General features: G+C 36.1%; 1 long non-coding RNA gene across 3 annotated transcripts; it reads right to left on the bottom strand.

The window, feature by feature from the left end:
- Window positions 1-901: 901 nt before the first annotated feature.
- Window positions 902-19,741, bottom strand: LOC131051622 (uncharacterized). Of its 3 annotated transcripts, XR_009107141.2 has the most exons (5): window positions 19,589-19,741; window positions 19,281-19,363; window positions 18,717-19,066; window positions 16,717-16,850; window positions 902-1,270 (listed from the first exon to the last, which is right to left on the bottom strand). It is a non-coding gene; the product is annotated as an uncharacterized LOC131051622 (long non-coding RNA). The 3 variants fall into 3 exon arrangements; XR_009107139.2 differs by having other exon boundaries at window positions 18,717-19,363; XR_009107140.2 differs by lacking the exon at window positions 19,281-19,363.
- Window positions 19,742-21,577: the final 1,836 nt, after the last annotated feature.

Here is a 21,577-nt window from a genome sequence, read left to right as displayed (position 1 = left end):
AAAGTTTTTTTATAGTTTTGGAAGGCTTCTTGGCAAGACATTCTCTATTTTTCTTGTAGATTCTAACATCTCGTGTTTAAAATATTTTGTTAAAAAAAAGTTTCATATTGATCTTTGTGTAATAAATAGCTCTAGTTTTCATTTTCACTATGCCCAACCTATAGAGCTTGCACAATCTGTATTTGTGTGATAGTTAGTCTATAGAAATATCATTCTTCTTGCCTTGTAAATTTCTCAAACTGCCTATCTTGACAGTTTTTTGATTGCTAAGATATCACTCTTCCTTTGCTTTCAACATCTCTATTAGCTTCCATTTCCAACCAGGCTACACATAAGACGTGCTACTACATAGAGGGGGTTTTAAGACAATTTTTGAGCAAATTGTCTTAACATAAGACAAAAAAATGAGTTGTGTATTGTTTCAAATATTGCCTTTAAATGGGTGTCTCAAATTATTGTCTTAAAATATTGTCTTTAAATGAGTGTCTCAAATTATTGTCTTAAAATATTCTCTCTATAAAGACAATATAAAACATAAGTATTTTTGTCTTTTTAGAGACAATTTCACTTTTGTCTCTTTAAAGACAATAGTTGGGATTTAAAGACATATTGTCTCTCTAGAGACTATAGTTAGGATTTAAAGACATTGTCTCTCTAAAGACGATACGAAAAAATGTATTAAAAAAAAAACAATTTATTTTAAAAATATTTTTGGAGTGTGGTTTTCAACATTCAATGTTTTCAAATAGCAATAATACAATATTCATTGTAATTATTTCCAATATTTTGTTTCTTACAAAACATTCAATAAAGTAGCATAACAAACTATCTTGACTAAAAATACCATATTGTAATTATTGTTTCTTACAAAACACTCAACAAAGTAGCATAACAAACTATCTTGACTAAAAATACCATATTGTGATTATTTCCAATGCTCTGTATCTTACAAAATGATGTGGGAGATTCTCCACAACACAAAAAATATACCATGGATACAACATAACCATTATTGACACTAATCTCCCAAACACTACAACCTCAAAATTAAGTACTTAAACTGGCCCAAACTCCTCCATACTATACATGTCCACAAAGTTTAATGGTGTAGCACAAAAGCTCCTTGATTTAACTACATATTTTTATGAGGACAACCAGATTTGAATACGTTGGAACTGTAGTGTTTTCAGCATGCCATATCTAGAATTGTCGAGCAGTATTTTTTAACTGAACAAGAAGCATCCCATATTATTCAAGTTTCTCTTGTAGCCTGAAAGATAGAAAAGATTCATGGTTAGATATTAGTGGCATAAAGAAAAAGACAAGACAGTCTACACACAAATGGCAGTCATTAGACAATGGTGACAAAGATAGGCGTGATGCTATAGTTTTTATCAATTGTATATAAGACAAATTCAGTAGCCCTTTGCACTTGTGGAATAACGACATAAAGGAGCCTCTATGAAGCATAACTACGAAAGAAACAGGGTTGCAATAAAAATTAGGAAAATGTTCACAGTATTAAAGGCATTGTTGTGGCTACAAAGAACCTAGCAAAGAACACTTTAAAACGTAGAGTATGGTCAAGAGGTGAGAAGTATTACAACACTATAGCAGCAAATTCAACAAGAAAAACTCTTTATTAAATATTACCGTCAAAAGAAGATGAGACCCAATCTAGAGACAAATGGATTTTAGCTAAGTCAGGCATCTTGACAGCCATAGGCTTGTAGCGTCCTAAAATTGCGACACTTGCAATTTCGACTGCATTTCGGTCTTCACGATGGCGACGCAACACACAACCTGAATGGAGACCCCAAAACTTGCTCACGACACTGAAAACTGCATTTTTCAAGCACCCTGGCCTGAACCTCCTTGCACCCTGATGTCCCGGGAGGTGGGACCAGAGCGCCCAGCGCCCTGGTCCCTCAGGACCAGGGCGCCCAGCGCCCTGGTCCCTGGGTCCTATTTTGGGCCCGGTTTCCTAAGTGATATCGGGTCTTTTTGATTGCAATTTGGAAATATACTTCCCTGGTCGGCCTAAGGTCGGGAAAATCAGTCTATCAGCCCTAATTGACAAGTATATAAGCTACATTTTCTCTCTCATTTGGCAGATGAGGAGGATATGTGTACAAAGCGTGGAAACTATACTCAAGCATTCAAGCATTCAAGCATTCCAAGTCTCCATTCAAAGCTAAGTGTTGCATTCAAGACAAGGATTCAACCATTGAAGAGGAGATCACATACTACATGCTACAACATACAACATACAACATACAACATCTAAACCTTCGCACATAAGGATACAAACATCCTTATAACAAGGTATTAGTACTTGTTTTACAGTCATTTACATTTACAGCTCTTGCTCATTTCTTGGTTAATTCCAAAACCGGGGTTTGACCTAAAGGCAAACCCCTAATCCCTAACCCCCCCAATCGTCTTCGCTTTTCTGTGTGTAGGTTGCAGGTACGCGGCTGAAATTGAAGATCTGGAATCCTTGTGCAGAGACGAACAAATCCCCCTTCGTTTCGCGGATTTTTCAGAGGACCGTGGCGCCGGGCGCCATCGTCCCGACAACTTTTGCTCAAATTTGCAGGACAGCACCGTATCGACATTTTACTGCTAATTCCGGGTCCGCAGCTTCATCCTATAACCCGAACTCAGTTTATAAGCGAATCTTTATGACTTTCTATGCATCCTTAGCTTAATTTCCTTAATCAACATTCTTTACAAAAGAGGGTAGCTTTGCTTTCCAAACCCTTGAAATTCATTTAGCATCCAATCTTATATTGTGTGGGATTGGATCTTATGAGTTCCAACCCCTCTTTTGAATGTAAAGTCTTCCCCCTAAGTGAAAACCCATCGAATCCTAGCGAACCTCCCTTCTCTCTCCTTGGAGTTAGAAGAGGGGAGACCAACTAGGGTTCGACCGCGATTTTCCACTTTACATTTTGGTGAACCCGACGTGAACATCCTTTCTGATTTTTCATGCTTAGATCTGAAAAAATTGATTACATTTCCATGTTTAATCTTTTGCAAAGTTTTAGAGGTGATTGCATTAAAACCCTAAAATTTCTTTTTAGTAATTAAACTTGCGAAATGTCTAAATGTTAATGCTTGTTTCAGATCTGTCCTTCTATTACAAATTATCAATTCATATTTGTGCTTTAATTCTGAAAATTAAGTGGTTAAAAGTCAAAACCCTAATTTTTGAAACCCTCTTGATTCAACCTTTGTCCGACAATTTGACCGATCAAAACATCTCCAAATCAGCTGTAACTTTGGATTCCGCAATAAAATCACAATATCTTTCATCCCTGAAAATTTGGAAAAAAGTTGCGAGGACCGTGTTGCACTCCGAGCGCCATCATCCCCGACATTTTTTCCAAAATTTCGGGAGCGAGATCTTGCTGTATTTTCCTGCTAAAATCCAGAATTTTGGCTGATTTTATCAATTTTAACACTTTCAAAATTACAGTCAAAGTTGGTCTTGTGATTGCTTGGTCTAAGGCTCCTAATCATTCAAAAATTATCGAAACTGAAATTTTGTGTCAAAATTATGTTCTTACTGTCTTAAATCTGAAAATTGTATTTGCATTCATTCGAAATTTCAGTGCTTTATTCAAATATTTGCATTTTGTGACTTTTGAAATTAAGTGCCTAATTACAATAACTTCGATTTCCGCTTTCAAAATTGAATTTTGCGTGAAATTGAGTCAATTTTCAAATTTCAAAATTTGCATTGCTCTTGACATTCCCTCTAAAATCATAAAATTCAAAATTTCAGTTTCCCTCTCTTTTTCAAAATTTAAATTTTGCATTTTTCGACAATCTTGATAGGGTTCAATTTTGAATTTGCAACTTTAATTTGGCCTATCTACAGATCGTAAAATCCCTCAATTTTTTCAGATTAGCTCTAAAATCATCATACCTTTCATCCCTGCAAATTTCGAAAAAAGTTGCAAGGACCGTGTTGCACTCCGAGCGCCACGGTCCCGAACATTTTTTCTGAAATTTCGGGAGACTGTTGTGATTGCATTTAACAGCTTAAATCTGGAAGATTGGCTGGTTTTACTGAAAATTGCTACCTCTAAAATCAAAATCTTCTCTCTCTCTCTAGTGCATGAGTTTTACAACAATAAGCCCTACTTACACTATTCTCGTTAGACGAAGCCGTAGAATTAAGTCTTTCCGAGGTTTAACTACCGAGGAGATGGAACCTAATTTGAGTAGCCTTTTTAACGAGGACATGGGTAATTCCTCTAATCCTCCTAATGATGAAGAAGCTCCCCATGAAGTTTCTGTTGAACAACTTTCCAAATTGGATAACCAATTTGACGATTTTCACCAATGGATGTCTCATGAGTATCCCGATAGTCAAGCTCTTCCTTTAATTGAGGGTCTAAAACGTATGCTTCAAAGTGATAAGAATGGAATTGATGTTTTACGTGGTATCGCACACATTGTGGATTCGAATGTGATGCCTATGAAGAGTTGTGCTGAATCTTTAGGTTATACACAACCTTTACACAAGTCAATCATTCTATTCCTTTGACCACTTCTATTGCTAGTATACCTACCTTTACATCAAACATCATGGCTACCTCTATACAAGACATTCCTCCTGTGATTACCAGTCATGGGGGCAATCCTCCTTCTTCAATTAACCCTATTCCTTCATTTAATCCGACTTCTTCATTCCTTCCTTCAATAAGTGTTCCTATTACATCTTCACAAATAAACATGATGCAAGGGGGCAATTCATTTAACCATTCCATTCCTCCTTGTAGTGTTCCTCCTATCCAGTCATCCCCTATGGTTGACTATCATAGGGTCCCACCACCTTACTCTTTACCATCTTTCAATAACATCACACCTCCATCTCAATCTAACACACCTAATATGAACTCTTCGACTGAAGCTACCATTAATAATCTTGCACAAACTGTCTCTTCTTTACAGCAACAAATTGCCTCTATGAATCAATCTAAGTTTAGTGTGCCCACATTTGATGTTGCGAGCCCACTTTCTCTTGACATTGTTCGAGCTATTCCTCCTAAGCATGTTGAAATCCCGCATTTGGAACTTTATAATGGTAAAGGAGATCCTCTAACACATGTTAAGACTTTTCAAACAATATGTACTGATTTTGCTTATGACCAAAGGTTGCTTGCAAAACTATTTACTAGAACATTAAGAGACAAAGCCCTACAATGGTATTGCTCGTTGCCTTCTTATTCTATTACTTCTTTCGAACAACTTGCAAATGCTTTCATTCAACAATTTCAAAACAATATAAGTCCTAAAGTTACTTTGATTGATTTAATGCATTGTAAACAAGGTGTTAAAGAAAAAGTGACTGATTTCATTGGTAGATATAAGCATTTGTATGCTCAAATTTCTTTTCCAGTGCCTGACAATGATATTCAAAGAATCTTTATTTCTAATTTACAAAAAGATATTCGAGACAAATTTCTATTTTCTGAGTTTACTTCTTTCCAACAGTTGTGCGCCACTCTTCACAATTATCAACTGACTGTGAGTCAAATGGAACAATCACATCCTATGGCTCCAAGTGATAAGGGTGATAGCAGTCAACAACCATTTGGGAAGTTTAAACCGAACAGAGATTCCATCAAATTCAATGAAAACATCATCAAAAACAATGTGAATGCAGCATCAGGTGTGCCTCCTATTTCTAAATTTTTCAAGAAAGAAAGAAAGTATACTCCTTTGAATGAATCATTGCATGATATTATGAATAAGTTATTGGGACAAAATGTGCTTACCCTTCCTCCTATAAGACAAATTGATCCTGCAAAGATTACTTCACCTTATTTTGATTACAAAGCTTTTTGTCATTTTCATCGTCAGCCTGGTCATGATACTGAAAAATGTTTTTCTTTAAAGGGTAAAATTCAGGATTTGATTGATAATAATACTATTTCTGTTTCTGGAGTGAATGATAAAGGCAACACATCTGTAGCTCCTCCTAACCAAAATCTTCAGATTTTTACTGATCCATTACCTTCTCATACTTCTCATACTTCTAATGTGATTGAGGCTAATGATTCCTCTTTCTCATCTGATGGTCTTGTGTCTATGACTCCGAATGTGATTAACTTTGTAGAGCAGCAAGAAAACCCTAAAGAACCTTCCATCACATTTGATTCTAGTGAAACCATTAGAGCACCTGATGGTCCTTTATACATAGTTGCAAAGGTCAAAAATACACCTTGCTGTGGAGTGCTTATTGATCCTTCGTGCATGGTTAATGTTATTACTGAAGAATTTCTTTTTACTTTGCAATTGAATCAAGTGATCTATGACAAAACAGATGTGATTGTGAAACTATTTGATGCATTTTCTTCTCCTGCAATTGGTTCTATTACATTGCCTATTGAGGTCCATAACAAATCCCTTGATGTGAACTTTGCTATTATTCCTTCTTCCGAACAATTTCGTGTGAAGCTTGGCTATCCTTGGCTATCTTCCATGAAAGCTATTGCTTCTCCTATTCATAAGTGTTTGAAATTTCCCCATAATGGTGAAGTTGTTACTGTCAATCATAGTCTCTTTAAACCAGCTGAAAGAACCTCTAGTGTTCCTATTGATTACTTTTGGCCCAAACAATTCCAATCTCTTCCTCCGCGAAGTGATCATCTTTTCAAATCTTATCAAAAGTGGAAAACAGATATGATCTTATCTCTAAGTGAACCTAGAACACCTAAACTTGACATTCCTATCATTCTTGAGAAGGATATTCTTCCTTTGAAAGACAAAACTAATGTCTTTCCCCAAGAAGATTCCCAACCCGTCCCCATCGATGTGACTATGTCTATGCCTAATAAATCTTCTAAAAATAGACCTATACCTCCTCGTCATGATGGACTTGGTCTTCTTCCTAAACCAAAAACTCCTCCTTTATATGGAGCAGTTCCTCCTCCTGCCTTCTATAGAGAGAAGAGACCTTCTTCTTCTCCTATTATCCAGCCTAAGAGACCACAACCTAAACACCCAAGTGATAGGGATGAGAACATTCCTCCTCCTCTATCTTCTACACTTCCTACTAAGACTAGACGTAATCGTTCTGCACGGGAACGTCGACGAAAGCGTCGTCTTAGGGCTCAAGCAGCTGCTTCTCAAACTTTGCAATCTCCAAAAACACCTTCAACAAGCATTATTCCATTTTCTCCTCAGCCGGATATTGAGCCTAAATCTCCTAAACATAAGATGCATGATGGTCTTGATCCTGTGCGAGTTAAAGATCCTATTTTTATAAATCTTGGTATAGATGAAAATGTTATGCATGATGAAAATGTTACTCCTCTTGCTTCTGATAGTGAATATGAACTTGTTGATGTTGATAACCATTTATCTAATGAATTTTCTAAAGCACTTATCCTAGCTCCTAGACAAGAACAATGTGGCTTGGAACATGAACATAGCCCTTGTTTGGATCTTGTGATAGCTCCATCTGCTGTGTTGGATGTTCCTCCTCTAGCGTGTTCCCTGCCTTCCCGAAACATTGATCAGCAAGATCGAGGGGTAGATGACATGCTAGACTAGTTACATTAGCATGGCAGATTCTCTCCCCCTCTCTTTTGTTACTTCTTCTATATGTTATTCTCATTCTTCTATTTGTCGTCCTTAGTGTTGTCTACTTGAGGACGATGCAAAGCATTGAGATCTCTCGATCTCTCTCATGTTGACTCAAAAGACACATGTGTTCCCTTCTTCTAGGTAACCTTCCTTGATTGGGGAATGAAGAACAATTATGCATACATACATATGATATATACATGACTTATCATACAACATACTGACCTCGAGGAAAGCGAAGTCACCTCGTGCTTTGTGTTTTGTGTCTATTATCCTTGGGTTTATCTCACACTTGGGGGCTAAATCTTTGCGATAACGTGCTCCTTTTCCTTTCTCATTTCTTATGTGTATCACTACGTTAAAACAATCACCCCCGTTGAGGCGTGTGCGATCGCTTTAACGTAGGGGGGCATACACCCTGTCTATCCTTTCAAAGATACTTGAAAATTTCTTGGCAAACTTAGCTTTGTCTTGAAGATTTTTGGTATTTCTTTTGCATGACTCATAGTGAGGGAACCTTACTACTGACAGTCATGGTTCTTCCTTGTGATCTTCCCTTTTACTTTGTCAATCGAAGTTGTAAGATCCTTAGTCCACTGGGGGCTTGGTGTATCTTGCCTCCTTGACGTGGTGAAAGTCTTTCAACGTTGTTTCCTTGTACTTTACCAGAAGTATGAGCATACATACTCCCGCTAAAGTGGGGGCTAAATGTAGCGTCCTAAAATTGCGACACTTGCAATTTCGACTGCATTTCGGTCTTCACGATGGCGACGCAACACGCAACCTGAATGGAGACCCCAAAACTTGCTCACGACACTGAAAACTGCATTTTTCAAGCACCCTGGCCTGAACCTCCTTGCACCCTGATGTCCCGGGAGGTGGGACCAGAGCGCCCAGCGCCCTGGTCCCTGGGTCCTATTTTGGGCCCGGTTTCCTAAGTGATATCGGGTCTTTTTTATTGCAATTTGGAAATATACTTCCCTGGTCGGCCTAAGGTCGGGAAAATCAGTCTATCAGCCCTAATTGACAAGTATATAAGCTACATTTTCTCTCTCATTTGGCAGATGAGGAGGATATGTGTACAAAGCGTGGAAACTATACTCAAGCATTCAAGCATTCAAGCATTCCAAGTCTCCATTCAAGGCTAAGTGTTGCATTCAAGACAAGGATTCAACCATTGAAGAGGAGATCACATACTACATGCTACAACATACAACATCTAAACCTTCGCACATAAGGATACAAACATCCTTAGAACAAGGTATTAGTACTTGTTTTACAGTCATTTACATTTACAGCTCTTGCTCATTTCTTGGTTAATTCCAAAACCGGGGTTTGACCTAAAGGCAAACCCCTAATCCCTAACCCCCCCAATCGTCTTCGTTTTTCTGTGTGTAGGTTGCAGGTACGCGGCTGAAATTGAAGATCTGAAATCCTTGTGCAGAGACGAACAGATCCCCCTTCGTTTCGCGGATTTTTCGGAGGACCGTGGCGCCGGGCGCCATCGTCCCGACAACTTTTGCTCAAATTTGCAGGACAGCGCCGTATCGACATTTTACTGCTAATTCCGGGTCCGCAGCTTCATCCTATAACCCGAACTCAGTTTATAAGCGAATCTTTATGACTTTCTATGCATCCTTAGCTTAATTTCCTTAATCAACATTCTTTACAAAAGAGGGTAGCTTTGCTTTCCAAACCCTTGAAATTCATTTAGCATCCAATCTTATATTGTGTGGGATTGGATCTTATGAGTTCCAACCCCTCTTTTGAATGTAAAGTCTTCCCCCTAAGTGAAAACCCATCGAATCCTAGCGAACCTCCCTTCTCTCTCCTTGGAGTTAGAACAGGGGAGACCAACTAGGGTTCGACCGCGATTTTCCACTTTACAAGGCTCAATCATGATTCTTCAGTAAAAAGAACAGTGACATTATAGAGATGAATTTGTAGTCATCAAAGGAGGTTTGGATAGTCATAGTCCATGTCATAATATAGAAGCCTCTATCAATAACAACAGAGAGTTTGGATACATGACAATCATGGTAGATGCTTCATACCCTAAGATAAGTTAGACATTCAAGCATGCCCAACATAACTATGAATGAAAGTCAAAGCATGTAACAAATTTTGTATGTGACATGTGTTACCAATTTTTCATTTTCGAGCCAAAATTGCTTTCATGGGGAACATTAGTTCTTATTAGTCATCTTTAAAGAAGTTTAAATGATAAGAGAAAAAATGCTTATTATTACATGGTCAAGGTTAGTAAAAGATAAATATGTCTTTTATTATTCTTTGAAAGGCTCCGAAGGAAATTTTAAAACATGCCGCTCAAGTGATTTAATTCAAATAACTTGTGCATTGCATTGGAGGGAATTCGTAAGTTAAAGTAAACAAGTTTGTCTTGCCACGTTGCATGAGGAAATCTACAACCTTTACCCCTTTGGCATAAGAAAACTTAGGGTTTCTCTCATTACTCTGAGTTCCTCTTTTAATCTTGTTGTTCATTATGGAAATGAAGTTTTCGATAGGACTAGCGGCATGAAAGTTCTACAGCACCTCGATGTTATCACCAAGAACTTAATAAAAGCATGATATTTTGATCATGCACAATGATATACGGGGTGCTTCAGTCTCAAGATTTCAATGAGCAGTTGAAGTGGAAGTTAAAGCAAGGGTCTTTTTCATGCATCACTCAGTTTCAAAGGGGATGAAGACATTGTCGTAGGGTTTCCTACGTAGGAAAGAGCTTTAACAAGGAGTTACAAGATTATTGCACGGCTTACAAATCATCATACCCCACCATGCAAAGGTCATGCATTTCTTCCTCTAGCCTCTAGTTTTACTCTTATCTCTTTGCACATCTTCTATTATTCTTTCAAAGAAATCAGAAGAAAGTTTCATTATCAACATGTAAAGTAATATTTGCATGATTCATAGCCTTAGCGTTAGGAGTAAAGGCATGCTCAAGATTATATTCATGAATATAGCAGGCATGTAGCTGCAACTTCAAAGCCTAGGAGCAGATAAAATCATACTTGGAGCAATCTCAACGATGATGATCAAATATTTCTAGATCAGAGCAGTCCATGGAGCCACCAATAAGAAAGCATGGACTGTCAAAATCAAAGCAGTCACGGTGCTATCAAAAGCTCATAATGATTTCCAGATTCAAGAAATATAGTAAAGGCTCCATCCACATTAATAGGGTCAATAATCTAAGCACCATTGACAGAGCAGCCTCAAGAGCAATAGCAGTAAGAGGAAAATAGAGCACATGCTATGACAGTCATTAAAGGCAACACCCAAAAGAACAGTGTATTGATGAAGACAACCTTAAAAGCTTGAAGGCTGAAAAATACAAGGTATGTTGCAAGTTTAACAGAGAATAAAAAGGCCTAAAGACAAAGGCATGAACATATAATAGCAGTCCTCAAAGAAGCTTAAAGATCACTCTGATCACTGTCAAAAGGAATAACAAAGATCATAGGTAATTCAAGCTAAAGGACCAAAAGGTTCACCAAAGAGGCATGATTGATGACTACGACAAATTCTATAGCAAAAGACAATGGAATCAAAGAGTATCATGAAAGGAGTAGACCTACACAAACAGTAGATAGTCATAGTCATACCAAATGGAGGCACAACTATAGCAAGATCACAGTCCTAAACAACACAAGTGTGAGTGCTATTCAGAGGTCTAATCACAAGTTATAGAAGCTATTAAGGGGTCCCAGGTCACACAACAAATCATGAGCAAACCTTAGGCAAAATGACAGTCCATGATCTTCAAGGAAGATACCAACAATCATAGCAATCAGAGTTCTCAAGCATCAAAGGGGGCAGTCATATGCATAGCTAAATAGATGCATTACTCAGCTCCAAATGGTAATGATGAGTCCAAACATAGGAAATGAACTTGAGATGGTAAGAGAGTTGCAGCCAAGAGGGGTGCAAACCTTAGTGATAACACTACTCTAAAACAAACATTTTTTCATCACTAACTAGAAAATCTTTCCAACATAAAAAATGATATGAAATATTACTCTATGTGCTACCTAATTAATCCTAGGTTAGTGTTTCATTTCATTAAAATGATACTGCAAGTACAAAAAACAACAACATAAATGCCTGGACAAAAAACAACAACATAAACACCAAAAAAATAGCCTAGTAGAAATGTTGAGGTAGAATAACCTGAAATCCATGGATTTAAATTTAATTAGAGCATGAGTAGCAAAATATAGATTAAATATAGAGAACACCTATCATATCTTTGTTAGACAGTCTAAGTAATGATTATACGACACATAAGCAAACTAATTTCTTTACCCAAGAACACACATCAACACAATTTACAAACACCGCAGATAGAATTAAGCTAAATTCAAATACACATAATAATGTGAGAGATCATAAATATAGGAAACTTCAGTTATACAGAGCAGGAATGAAATGTGCCTGTCCACAAAAGATGCCATTCCTAAAAGGTAGGAATCATGGCATAAGACATTCTAGTGCTTTTGGGCGACATTTAATGGATTTACAACTTTCAAGGAGTTTGAAGGTTGTTATAGAGGTTGCAACATGCAGTGCACATTCATGATTTAAGGGAAAGTGTGAACAAACTCATGAGAGACAAAAAAATTAGTGTATTAAAGCGATGCAGCATTATTCCACACTTGAAAGAGCTTGAAAAGGCCGGATTCTTTTGAAACCCTCTTATTATACAAGAAAATAAGTTCCAGCTTGCTTCTCACTATTAAAGATTTGAGATACTTTCTATATGAGTTCAGTCAGGACAATGTAATGGAGAAGATTCTATTATTTTCATAAGATTTTATGTGTGTCTCAGTCCTAGATTTTTAGGGATCAAAAGAGTTAATAATATTCATTATAACTCTCAGATTTTATCATTGCCATATTTCCATATGATCTTTCCCAAAAGCCATCACAGATATAACACGAGCATTGAAATCCGATACAAGCTCAGTGATATGATAGAAAGATAGCCATTCACAATATAGGAAAGCTTCAAGACTAAGAACAATGTCAAGGAATCAAAGAGAAGCAGAGTATTTACAGCATCATGGAGAATATGTGGTTTGATAAGGCACAGAGAAAGTATAAACAATGAAGGCTTAGAGACAAAGAGCTTCATCACAGAGATACATAGAAAATATTAGCCTTCTTATAATGAGAAAAGAAAAGGTATCTAGATTTGACAGATGCATTTCAGACTTTAGGATAGAAAGAAATGATAGTGGTGGTGTCAAGAGTGAGGGTTTTCTTGCATCAAAGATAAATACAATCAATATACAGTCAAGAAAGGGCAGTGTTGAAGACCTATATATGAGAACAAAGGTAACACAAGTCTAAACACAATGAAGTCAACCAGTCATATAGCAATGAAGGTTTAAGTCACCTCGGTCAGAGAACTCAGTAGATGAAGAAAAGCACAGTAACCTGAGCCTAATGACACTATGGACAGTAAAGTTGTAACACCATCATAAAAGAGTAGACAGTCATATTCAGATTATAGATCAAAGATCTAACAAAGAAAACTGAGTAACAACATATAAGCCTATCATGTTAGATATAGTAGCAACAGGGTCATTTCAAGAGCCAATACATGGTAAGATGTAGTTTGAAGGCCAAGGCACAAATAGTAAACATTCATGCAGTCATAAATCTATGGAGAGCCTCAGCAAAACAGTGAAAAGATACCCTTTTGGGTATCAAATTGTGAATAGGCCATCAAGACTTAGTGATAATAGTCATTGTCAGACTCAAAGGAGCAGACCAAGACAATAATGATAGAGCTTTTATTATTAATACTTCAATCATTGTCAAAGCCCAGGAAAAGTAAAGAAAGTATACAGTCCTCTTCAAAAGCAGTCTACAATACCAACATTCAAAGAAACAATGATAGTATTCACTGTCATAGAGGAATAAAGAAAAAAGATAGTAATTATCTTCTCCAAAATCAGTCATGAGTAATATTCAAAGCCATGAGTCTAAACACAAAGGGCTCAGAAGATATTCTCAGTCTAACACAAAGATATAGAAGACAATGTTTTGGGAAAAGAAAACCTTGAGATATAAATAGAGAATACAAGGGTTTGTCTCAGTCGAACCAAGGTAAGTAGAGAAATTGCAATAATTCCCCATTGTTTCTATTCTATCAAACACAAATGAAAAAAATGAAGATGTTTAATAGAGCAATCAAAGGTAAAAAGAGGTCATCAACACTAGGGCTAATGACTGTCCTTCAAACATGACAAGCATGAAGGGAGCAGTGATAATACATCTTGAAAGGTCCAAAACCCTTACAAACCAAAAAATATACACCAAGTCCTATAAATAAGGGGAATAGTCATATCATAGGAGCAACCTAGGAGCAGTCATAGTCATATCATAGAAAGAGCAGCATAGGAAATCCTTTGATTGAAATAAGGGGAATCATGATTGTTGCAACAAAGCAGCTAATGATCAGGATACCCATCCCATTCAATTAGAGTAGCATAATTTGTGAGCAAAGAGCAAAAGTTTCAGGATAGTGATTAAAGACTTGACAAAATAATACAATAGACAATCCATTAGTTTGGACAGTGAGCAATATTAATATTCACCATCAAGCCACAAACAAAGAAAGATTGCAGCTTAACATAGAGGCACAATAAGATTGCGGATACAATCATGAGACACCATGATATTGATTATGGAGCAGTCCTTAGTCAACATAAGACTGTAAAAGGACAGTCAAGAATGGAGGCAGATTCATAGAAAGCATTATGAGCAGTCTCAAAATAGCCACTAAAGACCTTTACCACAATGACATTGTTGTAGTCACCAAGAGGCGTCTTAGACACAGATCAAAGGAGAAGCTTTTAGGTTCTAAGGCTGATCAAAACCACAGAGAGCAGTCATGAATAGATCCATGCCAAGTGGCCAAAATCAGTGCCAAAGAGAGATTCTAAAGGAGAGCCTTACACAGTGATAGGCACACAGCTAAAAGAAAAATGCAAGTTACATTAGAGATATAGGGTTTTTCTTTTGCCCTTAGATCACTGTCAAAAATCATCCATGATAGACAGAGAGTATCCTAAGGATGAGTTGAGAAGCTCATTGCATGTATATGCTAGTAGGCTTCAATTTGACAAAGTTGTTGACCTTTTGTTTATATAATAAAGCTCAAATTCGACCCAATACTCTTTGGAATCATCAATCAATTGCTAAATCATGTGTTTCAGTCCAAAGATAGGTTAAGAGTGCAGGAGGCGAAGATTACAATGCATCATTCAGTTAGAGGCCTGAAAATAAGGAGTTTTCCAACTGTTTGCAGCACTTAGGTCTCAGTTAGAACTCCTATATGGGTGACAAATCAGTTAAGACAACTTTGGAAGCATTTAGACTTCACTTTCCAGCAGTTACAAAGCCCTTTCTGCATGATTTCTTCTCAAATTCGACCCAATCCCTTCAATCATGCAAGAGTTGGAACCATTTTCAAAGAAGAAAGAAGCAGTTTGACTTGGAGTTCAATCTCAGTTGTTTCCAAGCCTTTTCTATAAGGCTTTCTCTCCTCTCTTTTTCAGAGTTAGTTCCTTTTTTCTCTGCCCTTTTTCTTTCAGCGGGGCAGGAGATTGAGAAAATTCCAGGATCTTCAGTGATGAGACTATGTATAATAAATACAGTAAGGTGCAGAGATCAAGAAGGACAACAAAGCACTCCTTCACATGATTGTCTCTTCAAAGCCCAAATGATAGCATGATGCTACCTATAGAACAAGCAACCATCAATATGATAGGTCAAGGTCATCATATTTTAGCCTGTAGAAGCTTCAAGAGACAGGGGTATGGCAGCATTGATGCAATGTCATCAAAGTTTGATTATAATGAGCAACGATGTAAATGATACTACAGAGGATCAGTGCATAAGCTAGTGAAAAGACCTATGAATGGAGCTCTAAAGCAGAGATAAACACTCAAGACCAAATAGGTTTCTCACAGTTTTGAGCATAATGCTTTGACAATCATAATATAGCTCTAGGGTAGAGCAAAGACAGTAAAAGGATAGATCGACAAACCTTTTCAAAGACACGCCTCTCAATGACAATGATAAGAAGGGTTTCCAAAGAGCCAAGGCTCTACAAAATAACAGTCTCAGAATAGTGAGGTTGTAGAATATGATATGAGCAGTCAAGTAAGAGCAATACAAAGGTAAAGATTTTAGAGAGACAGTCCAATGTCATGCTCACACATTACCAGTAACAAGCCTTTCATACGATTAAAGACATGATACAAAAATTGAAGTCAAAAGACATCAAGGATAGTCTTGGGAAGTTTTGAACGTAGAGACCAAATACATAGAACTTTTTAGAGTATGAGAAGAAGTCTTTAGTTCAAAGACCATGTCAGAGAGTAAAGAGAAAAACTGGTAATATAGCATGATGTACATGATCTAACATGGAACCTTGATTAACATAGAATTTGAAAGTAGATACTTGATGGGAATCTCCTATCATCTTAAAGCAATGACTCAAAAAAGGAGATGAGAAAGGTAAAGGTAACTATTAGTACTAATGGACACAATACAGAGCACCCAGGGCTTAAAATTAAATTAACTAGTAACTCAGGTACAAAATAATTAGAAGTGTTACTTCATGTCTAACAACTCCAGATACAACCTGATCACATGTAAGTTTGGCATCAACAAAAGATCTCTTCCAAATGAGCAGAGCTTCTAACACTCAAAGATGTAACACAACAGTCAGGAACAACCCAACTGAATAACATTATTAATCAGAGATTCAAAATGTCTCTTCATGTTAGGCCAACTCCAAATACAGCCTAATCTGAAAACTAAATGTAGAATCAACAAAAAAAATTCATCCAGATACTAGCCTGACTAGCATTTAACACCAGTAATCAACTAGGTGTAAATATTCCAAAATAAAACATTTAGTTATCAGAGAATATGATATATATTTTCTTACACATTAGGGGTAGCTACAAAGTTAGCATTTTAAAAGATCTGATGCCATACTTCATAGACAAACACATTTTGGAAATTATAAATTCATGTCAAATGAGCTTTGAGAATGCATGGATGTACCTTGAACCCTTTGTGCAGCATATGTTGCTTGTGTTGCTAGTAACTCTGTTGGGGAAATTTGTGTAATTGTCCATGGCGTTGAAATAAATGAGCAAAATCCTCAAACACAAACTAGCATTTGACCATATATTGTTCTGCATTTGAATGATGATAAATGAATTAGATAATTTTTTTCTGGAAATCTGCCATGATAATGTTAGAGTTTGCAACAAGGTGAAATGAGCATTAAATGATAATTTCATCAAAGTTAGTTGTTAAATGTTTGGATAAAAGATCTAATAAACAAGCATTTAAAATTTAAACAAAGCACTTTCTAAAAAACCGAACATGTAAAATATATGTAAAATAAGATAAACTTGAGATTAGATGATATTGTATTTTATCTAAGTTACCAGTTCGGGTTCGGATTCAGGTACGGATTGGGTTCGTCCCTACATATATATAAATATATATGTATATATGTTCGAACATCAAAATTATAAGATATAATTATATAATTTATAAATTATCAATACCATTATTGATTATTACAATGTGACTGTTGCAATGATATACTAAAGCAGTTATAAACATATCAGATATTACAGAGAATAATATAATACAACATCATTCAACCACGAAAAAAGCATCCTAAGTTAGAGCACGATAGAGATGAATAAGAATAGAATTAGGACAAAAGGATGAACCAAATAAGGACATAAATAAAAGCAGAACTGCAGGTAGTCTAGAACAACTTGGTGCGATAGAACAAGAGAATATATGAGCAGCCTTATGTAGAGGATAAGAACAAAATTCAGAGCAGACTGGTGAAGCATATTGGAAAATATCAGAGCATGGGTTTACATGTTAAAAAAATATTAAAAAAAGTGTTTTTTAATGGTTTCTGTGTTTTTATGACCTGTGGGCCCCATTTTTGGGAACCCATGGGCCTGGGTTCCCCGGGTCCGCTCGGGTTCTCTGTCGGTCCTTCGTGGCATGACCCATAGAGAACCCATCCACCTGGGCAGGACCCGGGTGGAACCCAAGGAGGACCAGAACCGGGCAAGAGCCAGGACCCGGACCCAGCCTAAAATGCCAAGAACCGGTATCTTAGTATTTTATATAACACTATTTATTTCATGTCATTGAACCATTTACAACCGTCATCCACCAAACCTGATGACTGCATGTCAATAAAACACAAGCAAAACTTACAAGCTCAACATATGCTCGAGACTGCTTCATTAGTACAGAAAGTTTGAAAGCAACCCATACAATAACCATTTTGTGAATATCATTCAATCGTAGCATTCCATGAGATCACATTCCTTTAAGACATTTTGTCAAACAGTCCACATGCCTTTGTGTATACTTCCATGCTTAGCATACATGTCAACCAGGGAAAATTTACAATTACAACATCCGATGAAATTTTGTTTTCTATTATACTTTGATAGATGTTCATGCCCTGTTCTAAGGCTCCCATTTTGGGATAGGTAGGGAGGATGCTGGCAAAGGTTGTGGAGTCCAGCTTTACGCCTGCTAATTGCATTTGCATAAAAGTTTTTAAGGCCTTTTCAACAAAACCATTCTGTGCATAGCCTGCAATCATTGCAGTCCATGAGACCAAATCTTTTTGACGCATTTGGTCAAACAATTGACATGCCTCGTCTATCTTTTAGCATTTTGCATATATGTCCACCAGGGCACTTGCAACTACAACATCAGAAAAAAATCGACTTCCATTTATTGTTTGGTGGATGTCTATACCCTGTTCTAAAGCTCCCATTTTGGCACAGGATGGGAGCACAGTAACACAAGTTAAAGAACTATTCTAAGGAATTTCCAAATAATCTATTTTAAGCATATCCTGAAATTATCGCACTACAGGAGACTGCATCTTTTTGAGGCATTTTGTCAAACAGTTGAAGCGCCTTTTGTATACTTCCACATTTTGCGTACATGTATACAAGGGCATTTACAGCAATGACATTGCATTATGGTTTTATAGATATCCATACCTTGTTCTAAAGCACCCATTTTTACACAGTGGAAGGATACTGTAAAAAGCTGGGGAGACCAGTTTTACACCAGACAGTTGCATTCGCTTAAAAATTCCTACAGCCTTTTCAACACATCTGTTTTCTGCGTATCCTGCAATAATTGCATGCCATGAGAAAAAATCTGTTTCAGGCATTTCGTCTAACAGTGCACGTACCTTGTGTATGCATCCACATTTCGCATGCATGTCAATCCGGGCATTTATTACAAATACATCTGACTGAAATCAGATTTGACGAAGGAAAATATCTTGTTGGAGAATGTTAAGATTTGATATGATCCATGTCGATGTCTCTAAATTTTGTTGCTACTGCACAACCAAGTAGAAAGTATTAATGCTAATGTGAGAAAATTTTCAGGGGAAGCTGCCACATAAAAAAACAGCCCATTAAACTAGCTACGTTGATGTCATTTTAATGTACAACCATTCTCTCACTTCAATGCAATTTTCGAGGAAACACTACAATGACACAACATTTGTTTGAGGCATTTTTTAAAGAGATTTAAGGCCTCCCAAAGAACACCATTTTGCGGATATTCTGCATCCATTGCAGTCCATGAGATCACATTTTTGAATACGTATCTACCAGGGCATTTACAACCACATCTGACAGAAAACATCCTATCCGTTAGGCTTTCATGGATGTACATACTCTCTTCTAGATCTCTTAATTCAGCGCTAACAGAAAATATGAAGAAATTAAATTACCGAGAGCATTGTCTTTGAAGATACATCAATAAACAAACAAAATAATATGAACACTTCCCTATTCGAATACAGAGGGGGATACGAAGTACAAGATTTACAGTCCTGCAACTCGACTAGCCCTACCTTCACACACTGGCCTCTTCCATTGATTCTCGGTAATGAAGTATGAGAAGGCGCGCATCCTTCCCGCCATTGAAAACTGCATGCAGATGCGGAGCAGAAAAGAGGGAGACGAATGGATGAAGATAAAAAAAGGTTTTAATCTTAGGAAAACTATTTTCTATATTGTCTTAATGTGAGACATTTAAATAACTTAAAAATATAAATTAAACGTAAAATATGTGTTTAAGACGAAATTAAAGTTTTTTCTTTAATTAACATCTTAAACACCTCTGCTATGTAGTAGTGCGCATATCAGGTTTTCTCATAGTTTGACACATTGTAACTTTTATATATATATATATGTGGAGAGATATCTTTCTAATATGGAATACAAACAATAAATTAGTTAATATATGAATAGACTATTGTATTATTAGGCTTAGGGTTAGGGTTTAGGCTTAGTGTTAAGCTTAATTAGAATTACACTTAGGGTTTAGGGTTATGGCTACGATAATGGTTAAGGTTAAGGTAAGGGTTAGGTTACGATTTAGCATTATGGTTGGGATTATTAATAAGGTTAGCATGTATAACATGGCTATGGTTAAAATTATGGGTACAGGTAGTGTTTATAATATAATATAATATTACTTAATATTATATTATTAAATATTAGGTTTAATTTGGTTTAGTGCATTAGGGTTTAATTTGGTTTAGCGATTAATTAGTTGGATAGGGTCATTAGTGTTAACTTAGGACTATGGTTAGGTTTATAGTTTAATTAGGATTCGATTAGGGATTAATTATGGTTAAAATAATATTAGATATACAATTACAAGTAGGGTTGGGATTAAAACATTAACCTCTAATTTAATAAACCTTAAGATTCAATCTATATTAGGGTTTAATAAGGATGAGGATTCAATTTCAATTAGGGTTTTATAAAGGCTAGGTTTGAATTTTGATTTTGGTTAAGTGTTAGGGTTAGGGTTCAATTAAATTTATATTTACGGTTCAATTTGGGTTAAGTTTGATAAAGAATTTGAGTTTTAATAAGGCCTGGGCTTGGTTTTCTTTACTGTTCAATTAGCTTTTGTATTATAGTTTGGGTTGATTTAGTCTTACAGTTAGAGTTACATTAGGTTTATGGTTTATGGTTAGGGTTAGGGATTCAATTTGGTTTAGTGTCTAGGTTTACTCTTATAGAAGGGGTTTAATTAGGTTAACAATTAGGGTTATAAATAGTTTAATATAAAGATCAATTGGTCTAGGTTGGGGTAATGTTTAATCTAGTCTTCTATTAAATTAGGTTTAGGGTTAGGATTCAATTTGGATTTTCATTTTAGTGTTTAGGTTATTGTTCAATTAATTTCATGTTTAGGGTTCAATTTGGTTTAGTGGTTGATAATGTTTATGGTAAGAGATAAGTTTGGTTTAGTGTTCAAATATATTTAAGGTTAAATTTTAATTTTGTTTAGTGGTAGGGTTAGGGTTTGATTTGGTTTAAGGTTATCATTAAATTTAGTTGTGTTAGGTTTATGGTACAATTTCATTTAGGGTTAGGGTTAAGATTCTATATGGTTAAATATTTAATTATGTTTAGGGTTATGGTTCAATTTGTTTTCTAGGGTTACAATTCAATTTGGTTTAGAGTTTCATTAGGTTTAGGTTTATTCAATTTTCTTTAAGGTTCAATCAGGTTTAGCTATATAGATATGGTTTGATTAGGTTCACAATTACAATTCAATATGGGTAAGGGTTTGATTTAGTATAGGATTAGGATATAAGTCTTATTTGGTTTAGTGTGAAATTATGTTTAAGGTTAGATTACATTTTAGTTTAGAATTAGGGTTAGGGTCTGATTTAGTTTAACAATATAGTTGAATTTGGTTGTGTTATGGTTTAAAGGGTAAAATTTGGTTTAGGATTAGAGTTAAGTTTTAATTTAGTTTAATATTAAATTAGGTTTGGAGTTATAATTTCATTTGGTTTGGGGTTAGAGATTTTTTTTTG

The sequence above is a fragment of the Cryptomeria japonica genome, chromosome 7 (assembly GCF_030272615.1).
Source record: "Cryptomeria japonica chromosome 7, Sugi_1.0, whole genome shotgun sequence".
NCBI classification, from domain to species: domain Eukaryota; kingdom Viridiplantae; phylum Streptophyta; class Pinopsida; order Cupressales; family Cupressaceae; genus Cryptomeria; species Cryptomeria japonica.
The sequence above is the reverse complement of the archived record's forward strand: the minus strand, read 5'-3'. Positions and strand labels throughout refer to the sequence as shown.